Raw genomic sequence first — 20,297 nt, forward strand, 5'->3', positions numbered from 1 at the left:
ACAATATATTGAGTTATATCAGATCTCAAGGACAGTCTCTCTGCTGAAGCACAAGCATTTTACTTTTGATAATTTAAATACAGTTTTATAATACATCTTGCGCAGTTCGGTTGTAAGACTTTTACTTACTGATAAAATGACCGGTGAGTCCTGTAGGTATCAGGAACCACCAGCTTGTGTATTGCCATTACCACATGTACTATTTTCTGTATGTTTGGGGAAAAAAAACACTTTGCATTTCTCTCTCTTTGCTGTGTCACAGGTGTTAAAAAGTCGACTCATAATTTCCCCCATAAGTTCAAACGAAGTGTAGGCCTAATGATAAACATCCATCATGGTGTGAGAAGGAGAAGGCCAGACTGTGGTGGAATTACCCCAGACTTTTCGCCCAAAAAAAAAAAAAAAAAAAAACGTCAAGCCGCACATCACATGGCTCTAAACGGTGTTTTCCAGCCAAACAGTGTCAAACTGTAAATGTCAGCCATCAGGTTTTTATGTGACTTGACTGGTGTTTTCTTGTTGTTGCCACAAGAGGGGGTAAGTTACAGTAAGCCCCTTGGTCATTACTGAGCCCTATGGCAACAAACGCACAAGCCAGAAGCCCCATGTACCACGCACAACTCATGACAATCCCACTGCTGACATCACAACACAAAACCATTAACATAACCATCACATTATAGTAATAATAATAATAAGTATTATTATCATTATTATTACTGTTGTTAATATTATTTTTATTATAAATTACAGAATTTGCCTTTAGGGTCTCTGATAAGACTTAGATCTGATGGATACACGCGCAGTGTGTTCGTTGTCTCATTTCCTGACTCTGCCCAGAGAGAGAGAGAGAGAGAGAGAGAGAGAGAGAGAGAGAGAGAGAGAGAGAGAGAGAGAGAGAGGAGATATGGGGACACGAAGAGAGAGAGAGAGAGAGAGAGAGAGAGAGAGAGAGATTGCAGGGGGAGAGTGAGATAGAGAGAGACGGGGAGAGAGGAAGAGAGAGAGACATAGACATGCACAGAGAAGGAGGAGGAGGAGGAGGAGGGGGAGGCTCCTGATACCAAGACACGGAAAAGCAGGGGAGGGAAAGAGAGAAAGAAAAAGGGGCTGGTGGAGGAAGAAGAGCGGGGAGTGGGAGCAAACAGGGGGAATAACACTTGAAGAAAGCATACAGGGGAGAGGAAGGACAGTACCTAGTGCTTTGGACATCCCCTCCTTTCTTCTCTCAGGCTGTCACATCAGATTGGACTCCGAAGGACCGACACCGCGGCGCGTCCACCCCAGACCCCATGGGGTAACAGGTATGTCTGACTTCCTTGTATTTACTAGTAGCCCTTCTTCTCTCAGCGTTCAGCCCCGCCGCCTCGCCAGCAGCTTGGAGGGTTTTCATTCAGCCGCGGCGGGGTACGGCAGGATGTCCATGCCTTTATAGTAGCATGTCAACAATTAGTTTTCTACCTCACGGAGACGTCGCGTCTCCAGCTGATAGTTGGTGGGCGCGCAGGTAGGAGACATGACACACAATGCAACTCTTCGCAATCGTGGCACTGGTACAGTTGGCCACAGTACGAAGGCCTGTCTGTCCGCTTTTTTATGTATTCTTTTTTATTATTATTATTATTGATCTGTGTCTTAATTCCAGTCCATTGGCATCATGTTAGCCACAGCATGAGTGGTACTCTGACAGCTAAATACACCGAGCGAGTGAGCAGGCGACAGTCTGAAAGTACGCCTACCTGTTCCATACGTGACAGCCAGCTGTCTATTGCGCTTGTTGATGTTTGGAGAAGCTGTCATTCTCTGACGGGATCCACACACTGTACATTTCACACGTTATGTACATGATTATGGAGCCACGGGGAGCTGTCTCACAGTGGAAGCGACTGCAGTTCACATCTACTTTCTAACAGACAAACTGCTCTATAATGGAAACAGTTAATTTGGTGGAGTAAACCTTTGAATGACAGGCTGTAACAGCGCGCAGGGTGGGAAATAGAAAAAGCCCAGTTTGTGTAATATTAATTTGAATGGATGTCACCTGCACAGACGTGTTTCCTGCAGGCTGGACTTTCTTTTTTCTTTCTTTTATTTATTTTTTTTATTTTTTTAGAAACACCTATGCACAGGTAGCTCATGTCACACTCGCAGGCACATTATAAATCATCCGGTCCAATTTTTTTTTCTATCTCAGCTGATGGAGCGGGATCCTGTTGAAATTTGCAAAGTTTTGTACAGCGTGACAACCTACAGACACGTCGGTTTTGGTATTGGGGAGAGAGGAGGAGGGGGTTAGACCTGTCTTGCACACATGTCGTGCCACGCAAAAACACGGGTGATGCTCCGTGCAGCCGTCTGGAGGGGATTCAAAATGAAAGCGCTCAGAGCTGGGAAGACAAGGGCTTAAACCCTCCTCCTTCTCCCCTCGATTAACCTCCAAAAGGGGGATTTCTCCAGCTGGAAATTTCTGCTGCGTCAACACCCAGCCCTCGAGTAACCAGACAAGACAGGGGGGATTTTGTTTGCAGATGGTGCTCTCGGGTAATTTTTGTAATTGACGAGGTACCGCTGATCATCATCTGATCCGTATTGAGAGTTGAAAAGTGTGGCGTCAAGTGTTTTCTGTTTATTGGCGACTGAAGCCGAAAGCGTCTCTTCCCCCCCCCCTCCACCACCACCACCTCCTCCTCCTCCTCCTTCGCTTCGCTTTCCTCCGTCTGTCTGTCTGTCTCTCCCCCCCGTGCAGTGTGTAGGCTACATACATGTCTGCTGTCTGTGTCTGCCCTCTTCTCTCAAACCGGTCAGTTCCGTCTTCCTCCATTTTCTGCCATGCTCACCATGTGAGAGGGGAACAACCCCACTTCATTCACGCTCCCTGCATGTAGACAGGCAAAGTGCGCCTGGCTGTCGTGCTCCTCTGAGTACAGTAGCAGCCTGCAGCCAGGTGAGTGCTCCACACATGACCTAGAAGAGCAACACAAAAAGAGAGAAAAAAGTGACTGAGATTTCCTGTGTTACTCCTCATCTGCTCTTGATCTTTTGCACTGGGGTTTCCAAACTTTTTCTGAACTTGGATTGACATGTAGGTTTCTTGTTTCTTGTAACTCCTCCATCTTTTATTTAGAAATTTTAGATAATAGCAAAGGGATATCCAAAAAACAAAAAAAACACAGAATGTGTTTGTGTGAGAGTTGCTTTATCAAAGCAGTCTGTGGTTATTTGTTAGTTTGAGGAACTTCGCAGCACAGCCAAGCCATTTTTACCTCTGCTTTTAAAGTGCAGCTGCAGCTTCTTTGTGTACAGCGGGTTGCATCTAAGCATTTTGTTCAGTTCGACATCAGCTAACTGGATCTTTGGGATTAAGAGACCATCTACTGATTTTTCCAAATTGTCTTAGGCCTCGCTGGATTTGTGCGTGTTGTTTTGTCCTTCCTAGTACAGAGTTAAGGGTTGGCACTTAATATGATAAACCCTCCAAAGTCTTTTATTCAGTAATTCAATTAGTGTAGGCTTGTGTGTATGTCTGTGTGTGTATGTCTGTGTGTGTGTGTGTGTTTGTGTGTGTTTGTGTGCATTGATGTGTGTGTCCATGAGTCGCCATGAGCAAGAGAAAACTCAGATATCTGCTTTTTAACAGTGACAACCCTAAATCTTTAACTGGATGGACAATCACCCAGAATGCCTTGTGTCTTTGTGTTTGCCCCATGCTACCCGCTCAGAGGTGGGGCTGTGCAGTATTATCATTATGAGAGCAGCGGACATCAGTGTGTGTGTGTGTTCCTGTGAATGTGTTTGTGTGAGCGTGTGTGTGTGTGTGTGATTGTGTGTGTGTACCTTCTCCATCTGTGTGTTCCGTGGGGAAAATATAATACAGACCAAGACAACAGCTACAAGCATGAGTGGAGGAGGAGTGTAGGCGAGATCGGCCGAAAGATGGAAAAAATATTAGCTGCTCGTGTGCTCGTGGGATTGCAAAGGAGGATTTGAAGCACTTTCCACTTGTGTTATCTCTCATGAATGGGTCTTTAAAGTTGATTAAACAAGATAAGAGAGTTAAATTTACCTTTCACTTTTTTCTTGGTTAAAGCCAAAGTTAAGCGTGCTGTTTGCCGAGGGTGGTGGAGGTGGTTATTCCGAGTATTAACAGTGAAGGTGGGGCAAGGTGTGAAAACAGGGTGAGAAAATGAGGCGAGGGGGCTGGGTTTGGTTTGGGTGGTAGTCAGGTTTGGAGCTCGTGACACTTGCCTCTTCACTGTGTTTGTGTGTGTTTGTGTGTGCGTGTGTGTAAGCCTGCTATAGTGTAGGTGGTTCTCAGTGCTGCCATGCAGGTTGTGGGCTGATCTGTGTGGTAGCAGGTTAGTCGGCTTCGGCTCTGCAACCCCTGGGGATGCAGAGTATTACCCCCACTCACAGGAGTGTGTGCGTGGGTGTGTTTATCGAGACAACATGACAATAAACTGTACAGTACATTTGCCTCTTCTACATTTTCCTGAAATGGAGAAAAGAGGACAAATGCTCCATAAAGACTCATTTGTTCCCTGTGAGCAACCTTGTACTCCATTCATCTCTCTGTCTCTATCCCTCTCTGCCAGTTTCCTCGTCCCGATCCCCCCTCGGAGCTCACTTGTTAATGGGAACACCTGTTAGGCTAACACACTGCAAAATGAACCGTTTACACTCGCGTGTACACATCTTACATGACATGCCACATCTCTCCAGAGTTTTCTGACAACTCTGTTTTTTTTTTTTTCATCTGTCATGCCGTGAACACTATCATTCTCACATCTGATTTTGTGTCAAGACCGAAACGCACACATCAACCCCCCGGTCCAAACCACCTCCATCCCCCATCCCCTAATGACTCCCAAGGCTTTTTAGCTTAACTGCCTCTATAGCTCATTGTGCAGTGCTGAATACAGGTGTTCCTAATCCCCATGGGGTTACATGGATGCTGTGGGGGATGTGTGCGTGCGTGTGTGTGTGTTTGTGTGTAACAGCTGTCTTCTCTATCCACCTATCTGACATCCCCAGTCAGCAGAAACAACAGGTGAGTTTAAGCCATCCCCACTTCAAACCACACACACACACACACACACACACACACACACACACACACACACACACACACACACGTATAAAAAACTCTCCACAACCCCACTTGTCTTTTCACGTAGGTGTTAATATTTCATAGCTGTGTGTCCGTGAGCACGCACCTGCACGCATGATAGGATGTCAATGAAAGCAATGAGCTCTCTTGTTCTTTTGTTCTTTTGTCCCTGAATTTTAAATTGGAAGGTAATTTGCAGCTTTTGCTCAAATTTTTCTAATCTACCACAAAGAATTTTAAGTCCAGAAGCGAAATCATGTTTTGATTGCTGCTTAAAACGAATGCAAAGGTTTTTTTGTGTGTGTGTGTGTGTGTGCAGTGAAAATGGCAAGGTGTCAGGATTTTTCTTAGAAGTTGTTGATATTGCAAAACACCTTTTGGATCGCACATTCCTGAGGAAACAGATGAGGGATTTCAGTTTGTGTGCTTTCATCAGGGTGTGTTTTTCTTTTATTTAGGAATGCGGAGCAGATCGGCTCTTTCCAACCAGAGCCTCATGATCACACAATGCTTATCAGCATCACGAGTTATTTTCTGGAATTTATGACCATCTCTAACATCAGTTATCAATTGCATCAATGTCCAAAAGTCGGGGGCAGCCTAGAAAGCGAATCCGTCCCCCTCCATTTTTCCTCCTCGAGCTTAACGCACTACTAATTGTTGGTTTTATATCCTGTACATTTTCACTTGTTCAGATGCTGTCAAAACAAATGCTGTAACAAGCGAAGTGATGACGGTAGCTGTTTCACACGTAAGGTAACGCAAGTGAGCTAGACAACATGCACATATTATCCTTTCAATTAGGTTCCTGTCACTAGTTAATGAAAGAACAAAGGAAGAGATAGAAATTGTATCTATTTTCTCATCTCTGTGTTTCCCAGTATAGATCAGTTAGTTAGCAACAGTGATCTTGGAGCCATGTTTTTTGTTTTTTGTTTTTTTTTTACAGCCATGGGTCACTTTTAGGTTTTGGTATTCATACTGAAACCAATATATTTCTGCAGGAATCGTGAAAGAAATGTCAGTATTTTTAAAGAGATGATTTTTTTGTTCTCTTGTTAAAAAAAAGTCTTTATGAGATCACCTTGATGAGAGATTCACACAATCACACTTTTTAGGCACACCAGCTACTCACATTGCTACTCTGATAATGAGCTGACATGGGACTGATAATTGTTGTTGGCATGACTGACTAAATATTGTATCTTCCCAATTAGAGTTTCTGACTTATTCCTAAATTATTCACTTATGTCTAAATCTCCTACTAATTGTTTTGTTTGTTCCTGAATGGTTCTGGTTGTTACTTTATTCAGCTGAGTGTTGTAGATGTGCAGGTTGAACATCCTTAATGCAGTATAATTACCTGGCAGTGCAGGACTGGTAGGCCAGTGGAAAAGAAATCTACACACACACACACACACACACACACACACACACACACACACACACACACACACACACACACACACACACACACACACACACACACACACACACACACACACACACTCACAGACACGCTGACACTCTCTTGAAGGAATCTATCGACGATAGTTAGTGTCCTCAGCTCTCTGCTTCGTAGAAAGGTCACCATCTTTTTAGTCAAATTTATATAAGCTATTAAGAGCCTTAAGGTTTGGGTTTGGAAAAACCTTTTTTTTTTTGTTGAATCCTGGGTTTGCAGACGGCTGAACGCTTTGTATAAGTACGTAGTTGTTAGTTGTTATTTTCCTATTGAAAGGGTTTGTCTTTTATACACAGTGTGAGCATTTGATGAGAAATTGAGCGGCTTTGAGCAAATACATCTTTAGAAACAGTCAACTAGCCTCGGGCTCTGGCTGGTGAGAGATTTCCATATCAAAGCTCAGGTGAGGGAGAGAGAGAGGGAGAGAGACGGGAGGCAGAGGGAGGAAGGAAGGAGAAGAGAGAATGTGAAGGAGAGAGAGAGAATGGGGAGAAGGAGCGAGAAAGAGGAGGAGGAGGAGGAGGACGGGGTGATGAAACAGACATCCACTCCAAAAGAGTTCTAGCCCTTGTTATTCTGTCGCTTTTTTGTGCAGCAGAGTTTAGTCTGTGTGTGTCAGTGCTGTCTGTCTCAATCTAAACTCTTGCATTTTAAAAAAAACACACACGGTGAAGGTTGGAAAGACTCGAATACACCAACACCTTTCTCTCCTCAATACCACACAAATGCGAGTCCCTACAACCTTATGTTGACTGGCGCTGACCACAGAAACACCGTGTGGAGCCGAAAATGGTTTTCTCCCACTAATACTGAATAACATCTGACCTGTGAGCTTCTGCCAATATTTGGATCCCTGTTTAATATTATTACTGACGCATAAAACCATCATTTTCCCTGGAAATATTTCTCTTCTTTTACTAAAAGTATCAGACCTGACCCCATGGAATTGATGGCGACACTCTAATTAATGGATAGAGTTTTCGTTTGGCGCTTTCAAAGATGTATGTGTGCCCCTGTATGTATGTGTGTGTGTGTGTGTGTGTGTGTGTTTCTGATGAACATTATCCTGCTTTGTAGAGTTTTGTAATCCAGCCATGGACTCAGGCTAGAGTGCTAAAGTGCTGCTAACAAGGCCTGTTTAACATTCTCTCCCCTGCTCCACATACAATTATTCCACTTCGCTGCCATTAACATGTACAGTAGGACTGGGCTTTTAATTGGCCTGATATGACTAATGCCAGATCAACTTGGATTTGCTAATTAGTTTTTGCTTTAAAAGTGCCATCAGGACATGAAATATTCATTGATGTGAGGTGGAGCGAGGACTGTGGGTGGTATTAGTGGGATATTAGTGGTATAGGCAGGCTGCTCGAATGTGCTGGGAGAAGAGATTGAACCTACATTGGCCTGTTGTGGTCGGTTATTCATACTTTGGGTGAGGTGTTAGTTTTTCGTCATAATTTTTAAACCCCCCCTCCTCTCCCTCCTCCCCTCCTCCACCTCCTCCCTCCCTCCACACACAAGCACACACTACTCATACACACACACACACACAAAGCCACGCAGTCAATCCACGCATGCATATCCACCCCACCTCCGTTCTCGTCGCGTCACGAGGCCACCTCTTCTCTTCTCTTCTCCTCCGGCCCCCACCTCCGCTCCTTCTCTCTCTTTCTCTCCTGCTCTCCACACCACACCACACACACCCCTCCTAACCCCCCGCCGCCCTTCTCCCCCTACCCATTATTTCATCTGTTCTTTTTTTTTGCCTCCTGATCTCACGTCCTTTTTCTCTTCTCACCTTTTCCCGTTCCTTCACTTCACCCCAGCCCCCGTCCTCCTCGTGCCCTCTGCTCCATCCCAGCTGCATCTCCCCGTGCTTTTTTTTCCTTCTCCTCCTCCTCCTCCTCCTCTTCCACCTTATCCTTTTCTTTTTCCCCTCCCACTCCTTAATCTTCCACCTCTCCTCCTCCTCCACCACCCCCTCCTCTGCTGTAAGTGGGCCAGGTGCCTCCTGTGGCCTCCCCTACTCCATTTCTCATTTTTACCCTTCCTCTACTCCCTTTCTCATTTTTACCCTCTCCCTGTTCCCTTTCTCATTTTTATCCTTCCCCCTGACCCTAGCTCATATTTATACATCCTGTTAATGCAACAGCTCACAATGGTGGATACAGAGGGTCCAGCTTTCTGCTAAAGCGCAATCATATTTTGGCCCGATGCGCTCCTAGTCACCAAGTTGAAGTTAGAATAACTCATCTCTGCAGGCTAGAAGGTGACTTCTCAAGGGGGGAGTGGGTTTATTTTGATATATACCGACTTTTTCAGCAATGAGAAACTGTTAGTCTTTGTGTATAATTATATGAACTTTATAAATCAGCGATGAAAACAGAGCTCTGTCATTGTTGCTGGACATTTTATGAGCCCTCCTGTGTCCTGTCTAGTTCCCTTTACCAACAAGAGATGAGAAGCCAAACCAAATGTGAACAGAAGTGAGTAAGTTCACATCCCCTTTTCAGTGGTGAGGGGCAAATTCCCCCAACGGCCTTCTTGCTGCTCTTTCCCATGTTGCACCCGCACAGATTCACGCAACACTCACACACCACACAGATAGACACAAATAGGCCTACACACACACACACACACACACGGACACCGAAACATGCATATACATGGAAGTCTCATTGTTGCCAGCTTTTTGTTCTGTTCTTGCTCTGTGAAAGCACATGGCGAGCTGGCAGTACGCTTTTCACCTCATCTCATCCCCTGTATTTTCTTTTCCTTGCCCCCCCCCCCTCCGCCCCCCCACTCTTCCTCTTTTCACTCATTGTCATTCTCTTTGCCTTTGTCTCTGGCTGGCTCTCTCCCTTGCCCTCTTCTTTTTTTTTTACTCTCTCTTTCTCACCCCTGCACCACTCCCTCCTGTCTTCTATCTCACCTCCACCCCACCCACCCACCCACCCACCCACACACACACCCACCCCTCCCTCTCCCGCTTGTTTTGGTGTGTGCGCTGATGTGTCACGAAGGGGGTGGCGGTTGATTGGTGGTTGGTGGTTTGGACGGACACCTGATACTGGCACTGCCTCACAATGTGGGAATGTGTGACTTCTTCAAAATTAGGTTTCCAAGGTGGGTGTTGTCCCTAGCAATGGTGAGCACGATCATGAGAGAGTTTGCACAGTGGTCCTTTTGTCTCTCCCTTTTCCCTTTGTGTCTTTTATGTCTGGCTGTGGCACTAATGTACGTGAATCTGCAGTTCTTTCCATCGCTGCCGGGGGGGAAAAAAGCAGCAATGGTTCCAAAAAGCCTGCGAGCCACGGCGGCCGTTCATGTTAGCCAACAGGTGACAGTCAAATGTCAAACCGCATTCGAGTAAACACGCTCTTAGTGAAAAGACAGACAGATAAGGAGAGGATGACTGAAGAAGAGAGCTCAGGACAGAACTGAGGATCCAGGTGAAGCATTTGTCTGGCTGTGAACTCTGCTCTTTGTGACGTGACAATGTGGGCGCCTCAGGCCTCGGGCCACGCTGCCATCCACGCAACATCCATAAAAAAGTTGCACATGAGCAATTACAATTCAGCAAAAACTTTAAAATTCAACTTGAAACTTTTTTGTTACTAGCTTTGGGCGTTAAATTGCAGCGACTCCTCCATGAATTTATAATAACAGTGCATCTTTCCACGATCACCATTAGAAGTTGGATTCTGCAGAGCGACCAGAGTGGAGGTGTGATTAGAAACTGCTGAAGAGATCAGTGAGGGGGCAGACCCTCACCATCGACGCTACGTATTGACGAATGTCTGTGGTGATGCGGCGCGCCGTTTATTGAATTCTGGAGTCTCGCAGACAAAATTGAGTGTCCTCCATGTCCATTTCACCGGTAGTCCACTAAGCAGCGCTACAGTAGGTGAGAAACCCACTGAGGCTCCGCCGCCATCGATCTCGTTCCCTCTGTCTTCTTTTCTTCTCGTGCAGCTTCAACTCCACTTCTCTTCCATCTCTATTGTTTTCTTATTTGTTCCCCAGCTCTCTTCCTCTCCCTCTTTTTTTTTCTCCTCTTGCATCTCCTGACTGCCTCCCTCTTCCTTACCCTTCACTGTCTCTTTTCTGACTCCAAAATGTGAGTCTCTCTATATTTAGATGCTCCTCTCTTCTCCCCTTGATTTCTCTTCCTTTATCTCACCTCCTTTTTTTTCTGCTGTTGAAGGACAGATTTGCAAAAGCTCTCCGAGATTCATCAGTGTTGTATAGTAGCTGCTTTTTGATCAGCTTGATGAGTGACAACACAGCCCCGGGCTATTATATACAAATGTGTTTTTATAAACACTCCTCTATCTATATGTAAATCACTGTGCTGCTCAGTTGCTATTGTACAGTAGGCTGCCGGAGCGTTAGTTGTGAGTGAATGTTGCATGTTGAGGGCTAAGTTAATGTAGTAAAATTATGTGTTTTTCTCTTGTTTGTGTGTGCTCTGGAGTGTTTGTGAATTAGATTAGCCGGGAGTGAAGTCTCTCTTAATATTTGCACAGGGGGGAGATGGAGGGTGTGCCTGTTGAACTTGTGAGTACACACTTAAGCTGCGGCTTTTTTTGCTCCCCTCTTTGCATGAGCTCATTGTAAACTGCGGCCCAGTGTGGATTTTGAGAAAGATGCCTCTGTTTGCTGTCTGACAGAGCGACAGTCACACCAAGTTACCCTTACACACACAGACACACTCTCTGGACACCCGCCTCGGCACCAGATAGCGACTGGCCACCAGCAGTGAGTCACCATCATTCAGTCATTCGCCTGCACATTCAAAAACCACACATTTTAACAAACAACAATTAGCTCACAGTCCTCAGACACCTCATGTATTTATTCCTTTAGGAATGGTATTGTTCTACCATATGTTCATTTTTGTACATTCTCTCCCTCTTGGTAACCCTTTGTTTGTTTCATTTCCTCTATACTGTTCACTTGCTCTGTGTGTGTGTGTGTGTGCCGTCTCAGACCTTTGGAGTTGGTGGCTGCAGTGACTGTTTTTAACAGCTCGGGAACAGGCTGCTTGTGTTATGTGGGGTACAGTCATGTACAGTCGTGTCTAGCTGAGTCGTGACAGGTTGCTTTTTTGCTGTGACAGGTTGTGTGTTAAGACATATGAAAGGGTCTACTCTGGACAGCCACACAAGCGCACACACAAGCGCGCGTGCACACACACACACTCATATACACACACTGAGTGGCCTGCTGGCAGAGACAGATCAGGGTGGGTGTTATAGGTGAGTTTTGAGCCCATCTATTGTCTTATACTGTCGTCATCACTTTAGCCATGAAGCCTATTTGGTGCCTTTTAAAACACAAAACTGTGAGTGAACCTGGAGGAGGAATTAAAAGAAAATTCTCTATTTTTTTGTAGTTTGAAGCTTTTTTGCTTTTGTATTCATTGTTGTCCAGTTCATTGATTGTTCACACCTGGAACATGTGCAATCACACGAAATATGAATTAAAATCCTTCATTGCATTGCAAAAATTATGAATGACTCACGTACACTACCTACGTATGTGTACTTAGTGCTGGGGTTGCTATGGCAAAGAGTAGTTATTCCATTTACAGGAAATGCTCATCCTGCAGTGATATTTGAGAGAATAACTTGGCTACAACTTTGTTGCAACTGTTTTATCAAGGCCTTTTCCTGTTTCAGCTTGACAAAGAAATGGTGTTTCAAGTTCGGCGTGAAAGAGCTTCTGTGGCCTACGCAGAACCTTGAACTCAACCCTTTCAAACACCTTCTGGATGAACTGGCAGGCCGACCGCAAGCGCGGCCTTATCGGCCAACATCCTTCCCGATCTCACTAATTCTCTTTTGGCTGAATGGGAAGAAATTTCTTCCGGCCAAAACCTTTTCTAAGAGTAGCGTGGAGGCCGTAGGTGTAATGTTCAGAGGTGTGTGTGTGTGTTGTTAAAGTTAAATGAGAAAGCAAAATTTATTAAACACTTACAGTGGTAGTTTGGATAATAAAAAATTAGATTTGTCAATTTATTTTCACTATCCCAGTGGTAGTAGGGAAGTAATGTTATCACAATCTATAAAATACAGTCATTAAAAATGCAGTTTGGTTAAACAAAATAAACAGAATTTACATTTGAATAAGACATTTATATAGTCAGAGACGACTGGATACCAACCACCGTGGTTGGGAAAGCAAAGGGGGAAAGAAATATGATGCAATTTGCGGCCAGACAAAACCCTTACACAACATACTGAAGAAGTCGGGAACTAATCCTGCTATTAGACAACGTCCCACCTTTAAACTCCACCCCTGTGATATCAGAGGTTCTTACACCAAACGATGAGTCTCCAGACTGATGAAACTGGGTTTTGCACCAGGAGACTATAGATGGTGTGGTCATTGTCACATGAGACCCACCCAACCCCCCCCAACCCCCCACCACACCAATCTCCTCCCACCTGCAAAACCAAATACAGACACTTCCCGTAGGTGATTTCACTTCCCTGCATCACACGCATATAGTCTTTAAACGAGCAGCCCTTTTCCTGTCATAAATTATTACGCTTAAACCTGAGTAATAATGAGAAAGCACAGTCATACATTTTTCTTTAGCCACTGTAGGTTTTGAGGTTATCAATGATAGTGTGGTCAAGAGGGTAGTCAGTAAAATCCCAGTGACTAATAACCCTCTTGTTAATGTGAATATCAACCACCAAACACATACCTGATTATTATTACAGTATTTGATCACACATTACCTGTGACTGCGCCATACAGCTGTTGACAGATGTTCTGGTTTTATACTAAACTTGACCCTGAAGTAGATCAATTCCAGATGATCTGATCATTTGACATTTGAATGACTACCCCCCCCCCCCGACTCACAGCTCAGCTCCTCGGTGCTCCACCCCTGTTTGCATAGGTGGCCAGCCCTGGCTACTCTCTGTGTTAACAGCAACACGTATCAGACAAAAGCCTCGCTGTCTGACTATCTGTTCCCGTGCCTTCACCTCTCCTCTCCGCCTCTCTGCCTTTCACATCCTCACTTCCCTTTTCTTCTCCGATCCTTTCCTCCCTTTGCTCCACTCCTTTTATTTCCAGCTCTCGCTCTCGTTTCTCCTTGTCCTCTCACCTTCCCTCCCTCCCGCGTAGCCCTCTTTCCTTGTCTTACAGTCCTACTCATCCACCTCTCTAACGCTCCTCGCTCCCGCTCTCCCGCTCTCCCCCTCCTTTCATTTTGGGTTCTCCGACAGTGGTAATGAGATGTTTCATTATTTGCATTTCACAGCTTTTAATAGAGAGAGAATTTAGGCTAAGCCCCGGGTCGTCAGTCAGGGAGTTACCATAGGAGACATAGCAGGCTTAGGGGCCTAGAGAGAACGATAGCCCAGAAACTACACATACACACATGCATTAGTGTCTATGAAGAGGGTACAGGGAAAAAAAGACAAACAGAGAGATTGATAAATATAGATGGGCTGATGTGGCATCTCTCACCCTATTTTGGACCTCTTGATACGTCAGATCTTACAGTACCACTGACACTTCATGGGGCATCAGAGGAACTTAAGGATATGCTGACACTGAACAGTCAGTGTTCAGTGTGAAAGGACACCAACGTTAACATCTTAGCGTCACACCTTTTTTTTGCGGTCACTCTGGGATGAGCCCGGTCCATCCTTCCTTACTATGGCTGGATTTCCATAAGATCACTCCAAGCTTAACACCTGTGTGGCTGAAGGTGAGAGGAACAGGTGGCAGCAGAGGAGGAGAGCTGCTGAACTGTACGCGCTCCCGTCGTAAGCCGGACACGGAGGCTCTTATATGGGGCAGATCTTTTGAGCAGGTGGGCTGAATAATGAATAGGTAGAAAAAGCATGACGAGCAGCAGCACGGAGGTCTTCAGCTGTAGAGGAGGAGGGTCCCGGGTATTGTTTTTTGGGTTGGTGCATGCAGGGTGGGACTGAAGTGGGGGGTGGAAGAGCGAGGGATGAAGGGAGTAGTGCTAAGTCTCTCTAAGCCTCCTGGATCCTCTTTGGTCCCTCTCCACATGACATGGCTATCCTTCTTTGAGTCAATCTCTTCCTCCACCTTGGCTCCTTGGACTTCGGCCAGAGAAACAGTGAGCGGACGGAGAAAGGGAGAGCAAGGTAGAGGCGCAAAATATGGCATGATTAGAGCTGGTGCATGGTGAAGGTGTAGAAAATAATGCTGGACAGATGGAGGGTATGTGATAAAAGAGACAAGGGGGGAAAAGTGACAACACAAACCCATACAGTGAGATAGAGGGAAATAAATGAAAGACAACCATGAACAGTCGTTTATTTGTGACAGAAAATAAAGGACAAAGAATCTAAGAACGAGCCATTCACAGCTAATAGCATTGTTGTGTTGTTATTTTTCTTTCCTAATTGCAGCCTGCATGCCTGCCTGTGTCTGGCTGTGTGTGCATGTGTGTCATGTGTATGTGTGCGTTATTTTTGTCCGTGCCTGCCTCGTTGATGGGCTGCCACCCTGGCTTGTCCCGGAAGGCTGCCAGCTCCGTCGGATTGGGGATTAACCCCGGGATAATGGCCTTGATGCCCAGTTGAGTGGAAGCAAAGCTGTTTAAAAAATATTGGCTGCCTGAGTCACTCTCCCCTCTCTTCCTGTCTCCCCCTCTTTCTATCTCCTGTCTCTATCTTTCTAGCCCTGCCGTCTCTACATTTCTGCTCTATTCTATTTTCCCCCTCTGTTTTTCACTGTTCTTTATCTCTGTCGTTCCTCTGGCGCTACGTTTTCTTTTCTCTCCATCTCTTTAGATTTTTCCCACTTAGTTTCGTTTCTGTGTAACCTCATACGATGTTCAGAGCGTGTCCAGTTAACGTCAGTAATGTTAACCACCTATTGAAGATTCTGTTGTGGATTAGGGAAATAATAGAAGCAAACCTTGTAATCTAGCGTTCATTTTTCTTTTTCTTTTGAGAGTAATAGATTTTATTCAGTGAAGTAATAGCTGTCTTCTATCATACTGTCATGTGTTTAAAGAACAGTGTCCACATTGTCGAGCTCAACATCATTTTAATTCCACTTGTGCATGTTGTAATTTTTTCCAGTGGTTTCTCTCATTATATCGAGAAGAAGTCCGCTTCCAAGCAACAGTTCTTTCTTCCTGTACTCTTTAATTTTTCATAGATATTAGCATATCATGTCAACGATTCTCTTAATATCTTTTTCTTGAGGCTAACATCGTTTATTTCACTTTGTTTTGAAAGCTTTACATAATACATAATTCATTTTGTGCAGACCTGCCAACCTGTTTGCCTTTTCCACAGAAACTGCCTGCTATGATATGATACTGTGCTGGTGCAAGTCACAACTAGAAAATATGCAAAAGGGAACGTGAACAACATAAATGCCAACTCTTGGCTACTGAATCCCGACTTGATGTCCCCTCCTGCTTCCCCCACACATTCATTCACGTCGTCAGTCTTCGGCCAGTTTTTACTGCATCCTCCCTGCTGATTCTAAGCTACAGCGCCAAGACAAAAGTAGGGATGTGAAAAGGAGGGAACTCACTGCTAACAGAGGATCCTGTCATGTATCTGATCATAAAAGATTGGTGCGTGTTGGTATTTGTTAGTACAGATAGTACAAAGTTCCATTGTTAGCATACTATCCCTCTTGAAAATTGACATCACAACATTAAAATGCAACCAAACAAGTGAGCAAACATTTGCTTAGTTGCACATCCAGCAAATAAGGTGCGATGCATTTAATTGTGTCGTCTTCAGCAGCTCCAGCTCCGACCTGGGTTCCCCTGCTGCTAAATGCTGCATGATGTTGATTAGCTGCATGATGGGAGTGACGGGAGGGAGTCGAAACAGTCAAGTCGCAGGCGGTAAAACTCAAACGATGAGCTACGATACGCCAAATACTACTAAAAACTAAAGGGGATTTTCTGTGGTAGCACTGTTGCACTACATAAAGTTATTTGACCTGTAATTAATAAAATAATGGATTGGTGCAGTTTTGCAAAAGACTAAAACAAAAAAGACAACAAAAAAAATGATGCCAAAACTGCACTCGTGCTTTGTTTTTGCAACCAAGTTTACATTAGCATAAACTATTTCAGTTTGCAATTTAAAAAAATACTATTAGTCTGTTTTTTCCTCTGTATTTTTTAATGTGTTTTATTTATTTATTTATTTGATTTATTTGACCACTTAAATGATGAGCCATGTGAACTCACTTCCCTCAGTTTGACATGCTCTTCCAACCAAAGTCATTTTATCAAATAATGAGCAGAATTGTTACATTTGTTGGGCAGAGGGCCACAATTTGAATGTGGAGTGATTAGCTGAGGGTGCCAATTCTGCAAGCAGCACACTGGCTACTAAATGATAATTTGCCCCGACTAACAAGAAATCCCTCAATTCAAAATATGTGTGTGTGAAACTGCTCAGATGGCGAAACCACAGTCAGTTAAACCTTGTACCTGCAAGAATGCTAATGAGGAGTGCATTGACAGACACATATTAGCAAAGAAGAAAGTGTGATTGAGGTGAGTTTTATTTGCTAAAATATGTTGTGTAATCTTGTATTATCACCCTGTCCAAAGATGTTTCGCATATTGTAACATCTTCGCGCAGTGTGATGTCTGAATACCTCTTCAAATCACAGCATGAGCCCCCTGTGAAAGCAGCCTGTGTTAAACCCCATACAAACAAAGTATCGCGCTGCCTTTGATCCAGAAGGACCTTGCGCTCCATCTCCCCTCGGTCCTGTGCGGTCAAGGAGGCAGAGAAGTGGCTCGGAGGGACAGGCTGCATTAAGAGAAACGCAAGAAGGAGGAAGCCCCATTCTCTCACTCCATCACATGTCTCATCTCTTTAGTCGTCTGGCTGGGGCCTAAAGTGACTTTGCTGTGATGTGACCAGGACAAACCGGGTGTGATGCCGTGACGGCTGTGTGAACGTGTGTGTTTTTAGTTCTTACATGTTGTTTGTGTATTTAGGGGCAGGGAATCTGTGTGTGTACGTGTCTGTTTTGAGGGGAACGGGGCTCTTGACGGTGTGCGTTTGTGTGTGAGCCAAAGAGGGAGGGGTGTGTGTGTGAGAGGGGGAGTGGGGAGGTGGGTGGGGGGGGGTTAAGGAGGACAGTCACTTTTGATTTGGCCTCAGAAGGGTGACAGGGACTTGGAGTTGTAGTGGCATGCTTTACTGAAACAATCGTCTCTGACCACAAATAAGCGCTCTCAGACTGTCAGCCTGCTTTCTGATGACTTTTTCCTTGCTTTTCTTTTTTTTTTCTTCCGTTTTTTTTTTGCAGTGAAATTTCATAGAGGGATGAAAAGCTTTTTTTCTATTCTGTGACATCCTGAGAGCAGGCTTTAGTTTCTGTAGCCTTGGTGAGACTGCTAATGCTTTGGATGAGACACAAAAGTCTCTGCCTTTCTCTCTTTAGTTGATTGTCTGACAACTTCATTTTACCTTACTTTCCCACCTTGTGTCAAGTGTATATTTGGAAGAAAAAAAAAGTGGGTTATAAATCAAGGCTGTACTCACATGGTGGGGGGAGGGAGGGAGGGAGGGAGAGAGAGAGAAAGGGAAGGTATTGGTCCTGCAGATGGTCCAGGCTCATGGAATAAGATGGAGGGGCTCTTTGAGGAAATGAAAAGTCAGGATGAAAACTGGAGAGGGTTTTGTGTACTGCAGTCGGGGTAGCAGTGGGACTGGTTCCTCTGGAAAAGTGTTCTCCGACTGGAGGGAATTGGACATGCTGAAATTAAACAAGCCAATTAGGCAAGCAAAGAGTTTAGAGGTCAAAGCGCACTCCATTTAAGTTCCTCTTCTCTGCCTAACTGCTAACTCAGTACGTCTCTGAGTCTGTTGAAGCAATAAATCTGATTAGACCTCTCCCTCTGTGCTGCACTCAGTCCTTTGCTGTTGTTTTACCCTTCGCTGATCATTGTTTTTGTTAAATTTGAGGCACCATTTAACATGTCTTTGGTTGCAATCCTACTCACACGTTCACGCACAAACTCAGACTCACACACTTGATGAAGAAAAAAACAACAACAACTTAAATACTCCCTTAGATCCGTGGCCTCCTGTGTCGCAGGCAGCGTCGCACCACCCTGGCATTATCGTTAACTCCACGGACGCGCATTAGCACACAGAATGAAACGTTGCTCTAATGAACTTTGGTCCTATACTAGTTATCAGAGTTTATTCCCTCTCAGTGGGTTATTTGAATATAAATGATTAAAACTGTCAAGGATTGTACAAAAACTAGTCTTCACCCAATATACAATACCAACAATATATTTTCCCACCTACCTCTTTTATAATGTAGTTGTGTAAATTTTATTTCATTGTTGTTAGACCGTGTCCTTGTCTTTTCTGGCTCAACACCATTCAGAAAGAGGTGAATTTTCTAAGAGAGCTGCAGCTAATGTTTGCTTTTAGAAAGTAATCTGCTCATTTTCTCAGTTAATCAATAAATAGTTGAAAAATACCCTTTAGAACTCCCCACAGTCCAAGGTGATTTCCTGTTGTGTCCAACCAATGGTCCAAAACCCAAAGAGATTCGGTTTATTTATTATGTTTGACAAAGAGGAATCAAATCCTCACATTCGACGAGCTGAGCAGAGAATATTTTCTGTTTGCTTTAAGAGTGACAAATGAGTTGCTGCCTCTGCTGATCAATTAATAAAACTAATCAATGCAGCCTCCCTGTATGACAACAACTCTTGAAAACAGTTGACAGTGTGTTTGGTTGATTATCCACATGAAGTGGTGTGTACAGTTAGTATCTTCCAAAGAGAAATTCAGCTTTTTTTATTTTTTCCTCCAATAAGTTGGTGTTGTAGCTGAAATCTCACAGATGGATATCTCTGAACAATCAGCATGACCTGATTTAAAAAAGAAAGTTTTTCTTTTCTTTTGAAATTTGCGTAATCTCATTCCGACAATTAATTTCTCCTGTCAATAAATCGCTGTTGCTGTCATCGCCCGTGTTGCTTGTTCCGGTGAGTGTCATTGTTGTCGTTATTGTTCCTCATTGATACGGGGGATGTTAAATGAGATGGAAACAGAAAGAACTGGAGCAACCTGAAGGCCACGGTCTCCAGTTGATCTGCAGTTGATTCGGTGTAGCTGTAGCTTTTCTTTCACTACCTTCCCCGTGCTACCGGCAGATGTGTGTTTCAATTGGGGAGCTGCTGATTGGCGTGTGCTGCACGGTGACCCTGTATTTCACCATTCACATTGGGCAGGAAAAAAAGAGGAAGCCGGGTATTGAGGTATTTTTCAGTGAATAAATGACTTCTGCTGTGTTTTATGTGGCTCTGAGAAGGAGCCTATCTTATAGACTGGCCTATACAGTTGAATGTGCCGATGGCCCTGAGAGAAGAGGAGCAGGGAGAGAGGGGAGGGGAGCTGCTGTGTCTTTAAAGCCGCTTGTCTCCAAAGGTGAGAGGTGAAGACTCTCAATGCCTCAATCAGGGCAATGCAGAAAGGAAAGAATATCTCAAGGTTGAACCGCCAATAGATTTTTTTCTTTTTTTCCAGAGAATGTGTGAGCCAGAGGATAAAAACACTTGCGTCAAAACTTGCCTTTTGAGACTCTGAGGGACACTCACTGCATTCACACCTAAGTTTCCTCCTCCTCACAATTCTTTCTATGACTTAGAGAAACACCAATCAAAATGAAAGTTTGCGAGCCAGCCATGCATTGATCGAACTC

General features: G+C 44.4%; 1 protein-coding gene across 5 annotated transcripts in view; it reads left to right on the forward strand.

Annotated features, from left to right (window-relative positions):
• Positions 1-939: 939 nt before the first annotated feature.
• The window catches only part of zbtb46 (zinc finger and BTB domain containing 46), a 61,937-nt gene continuing 42,579 nt past the window's right edge, over positions 940-20,297 (forward strand). Inside the window, exon 1 of one of the 5 annotated variants that reach the window (XM_085782251.1) lies at positions 940-1,304. The gene's annotated coding sequence lies outside the window, so the exon portion shown is untranslated. Of the gene's footprint in view, positions 1,305-2,848; positions 2,945-20,297 lie in introns of those variants that run through there. The other 4 variants (XM_085782247.1, XM_085782246.1, XM_085782249.1 and 1 more) reach the window with 4 other exon arrangements.

This window comes from Trachurus japonicus, chromosome 7 (genome assembly GCF_045865225.1).
Source record: "Trachurus japonicus isolate A0001 chromosome 7, Traja_1.0".
NCBI lineage: Eukaryota > Metazoa > Chordata > Actinopteri > Carangiformes > Carangidae > Trachurus > Trachurus japonicus.